At 41.6% G+C, this 3181-nt stretch overlaps 1 pseudogene; it reads right to left on the bottom strand.

Moving 5' to 3' along the window:
* Nucleotides 1-1197: 1197 nt before the first annotated feature.
* Nucleotides 1198-1791, bottom strand: LOC125924024 (prolyl-tRNA synthetase associated domain-containing protein 1-like; annotated as a pseudogene).
* Between the last annotated feature and the right edge of the window lie 1390 nt (nucleotides 1792-3181).

Below are 3181 nucleotides of genomic sequence, written 5' to 3'. Positions count from 1 at the left end.
TGCCAAGCTCCAGCCGGAGAAAAAAATGAAATCAGTTCTATGATGAATTCTTCACAAAACTATCAAATTAACAGTTTCAGAACTTCACAACTTAATTTTCTGTCTAGGTTACATATGCATCATCCAGGTTCTGTATTTTTTTTTAATTTTTTTTTAACGTTTATTTATTTTCGAGACAGAGAGAGACAGAGCATGAATGGGGGGAGGACCAGAGAGAGAGGGAGACACAGAATCTGAAGCAGGCTCGAGGCTCTGCGCTGTCAGCACAGAGCCCGACGCAGGGCTGGAACTCACAGACCGAGAGATCGTGACCTGAGCGGAAGTCCGCCGCTCAACCGGCTGAGCCACCCAGGCGCCCCCAGGTTCTGTATTTTTTACTATAGTTTTAAAGTTTCATTTCTGGAGAAGAAAACAAGATTGCTGGTCAACTATATTAAATTTTAAAACAATACGTTAATTAACACAACTGCATTTCACATGGCTTATTATGTGGTGTGACCAATGGACAAAACATGATCATACATATCACAGGGACGTTTATCACTTACTATGTGATAAGCAACTGCTTTAAATGTTCTTCCTTATAAAGAAGATAGCAATGAATTCCTCACACAGTCTCTACAATGATGATGATGATATATTTAAAGGGCTTAGGATAAATGCTTAGCATATTTAGGCCATTTTATAAAACAGGTATGCTTTTATGAACTGAAAAGTTCCATTGCAGCAAAGCCACTGCCAAAGTGCCTCGTCAAATAATATGAATGACGAGGTCACCAGTTCTCCTGCATGTTAACATATTTTGTGATTATGTCTTTGGTGGGGAGTGGGGTGTTATTATACAAAAGTAAAGGAAAATGTAATAACTAATGGACTAGACAAGGAAGGATTTATAGTTCTTATTTAGAAGTCTGGAGTTGACTCAGGACAGGGTCAGCTTCTCATGAATGCTATCAAGGACTTGGATTCCTTCTATCACACTGTTCTTAATCCTTGGTTGTGGCTTTCATCCTCATGATCACAAGATGGCTCCTATGCTTCCAGTATCACATCTGAACTCCAGACACAAAAAGGGCAAAGAGATAAAGATCCAAAAACCTTCTCCACACAGAGATATCGTTGTTTTTATTTGTATAGGTAGTCATTTCCCAGCAGATTTTCAATTCTATCTTTTTTTAAAAAAATACTCTTGTCACTTTTAATGTTTTTTTAAGAAATTACAAATAAGAAAAACAGCTTTCAGAAATAAACATATTCTAAACACCAGCCCGATTCGTTGCTTTTTACCAAAATTTAGCACCAGGAGATCATATCCCATCTTCTTCACAAATGTGGGAAAGTCTTCAGGGCTCAATCCCATGGTTGCAGCACTGGTCATTAGATGAAAGTACGCCTTTCTGCGTCTACCTTCCAAAAAAGCAGAATCCAGAACAAATTTCACATCTCCATCACCACAGAAGAGTGCCAAGGGTGTGGCACAGCTTTGGCCAACTTTTAGCTTTTCTAGCATGGCTGTTTCCTCAGCAAACCAAAGATCCCCACTCCCAACGCCTAACTGCTTGGCAAGATCATTTGAACATGAAGTGTCACCAGCCAATAGCTTTTTTTCTTCTTGTCTGTAAGAAATAAGTTCTTACTATGTGCTCCTTTCAAATGCTGGATATGAGGCGTCATTTCTTCAACTGTTCTTCAACTGTAAACACCTCCGGGTGCCCCACGACCTCCGTGCGGATGGCCAGGGTGCCCATCCGATTGCTGCTCCAGTGAGGCCCACACCTCAGCACCCACCATGCTGCTGTCCTGACCAGCACAGAGAGACTGCACAATTGTATCTTATTAATGAAAACAAAAAACAAAAAACAAAAAACAAACAAAAAAACCATACCACACAGTGGCAACATTAAGAGGACTGAGAGCTTTTAGATTTCATCGGGGCACATACCCATGCCTCTGGGTTGTCTGCGCTTCTGTGTGGATACGCTGACGTAATAATAAAGTCTTAGAAAGGGCACTGGATAGTCAGCCAACAGTGTCAGCTACACTAGGATTCAAACTACGTATTTTGCAGCTTGTACGAAGGCATGCCTAAGTACGATTTCAAAAGGCAAGCATATTTAAAATCTTTTCAATCAATTTTGCCTTTCATGAGGTACTTTAGACCATAGTCCAGCTTAGCAAAAAGTATTAGAATAGGGCTGGAGTCCTGATCTGGCCTTGGGTCTGTTACTAGTTTACTGCTTAGCTTGATGGAAATTACCAAGTTATTCTGCATACCCTGGTGCATCAACTGAGGGGGTCGAAAGAGATGATGTCTAATATCACTCTCAGGTCTTCACTTCTGTGGCTTTATGATTGTTGTATTTCTCTCTTGCTCTTTCCAAATATTACAATCCCAAAGCTTAATAATTTCTTGGAAAAACTGAGCTTTGATTAAAACAATCATCCAAAGGCTGTTTGTTGCTCTTAGAACTATGCTACACGGCATGTAAGACAGAAAACAAGTTAAAAACATGTTCCCTGTTCTCTACTGATGAAACTGAGTGCGTATGAAGTGGCCATTATTCACTGTGTGTGCAGAAGTTCCGAGAAGAGACAGGTCAGTATGAAGAAGCTAGAGACGGCACCATGAATGAAATGGAATTGGAACTCCTCTCAGTGGCATTTGAAATGAAATGCGAAGTAGAACGGAAGGATTTGGCTATGTGGAGAAGATACAGAGGCATGTCTCAAATGAAGAGTGACAGCATTAACAGAGATGAGAAGGGAAGCTTACTGTTTTGGGGACGAAGGAAAGAGCCTATCCCAACTGAGTGAGTGAGCCTATGTTGGTGACTGATAGGCCACAGGTTGATCATAGAGTTTGGACACCTTCTTCCTTCAATTCTTATTCTTTTTAAGTTTATTTATTTATTTTGAGAGAGACAGAGACAGTACGAGTCGGGGAGGGGCACAGATCGGGAGAGACCGAGAATTCCAAGCAGGCTCTGTGCTGCCAGCTGCAGACCCTGATGCGGGGCTTGAACCCACAAACAGGAGATCTTGACCTGAGCCAAAACCAAGAGTCCACTGCTTAACCCACTGAGCCACCCAGGCACCCCTGCAATTCTTACGCCTATGCAAATGTCCAGCAAGGACCAGAGTGCTGCTTCCCTATCAAGTCTCTCTACCACTTGCATACACA

Source organism: Panthera uncia, chromosome B1 (genome assembly GCF_023721935.1).
Source record: "Panthera uncia isolate 11264 chromosome B1, Puncia_PCG_1.0, whole genome shotgun sequence".
Classification (NCBI taxonomy): Eukaryota; Metazoa; Chordata; class Mammalia; order Carnivora; family Felidae; genus Panthera; species Panthera uncia.
The sequence above is the reverse complement of the archived record's forward strand: the minus strand, read 5'-3'. Positions and strand labels throughout refer to the sequence as shown.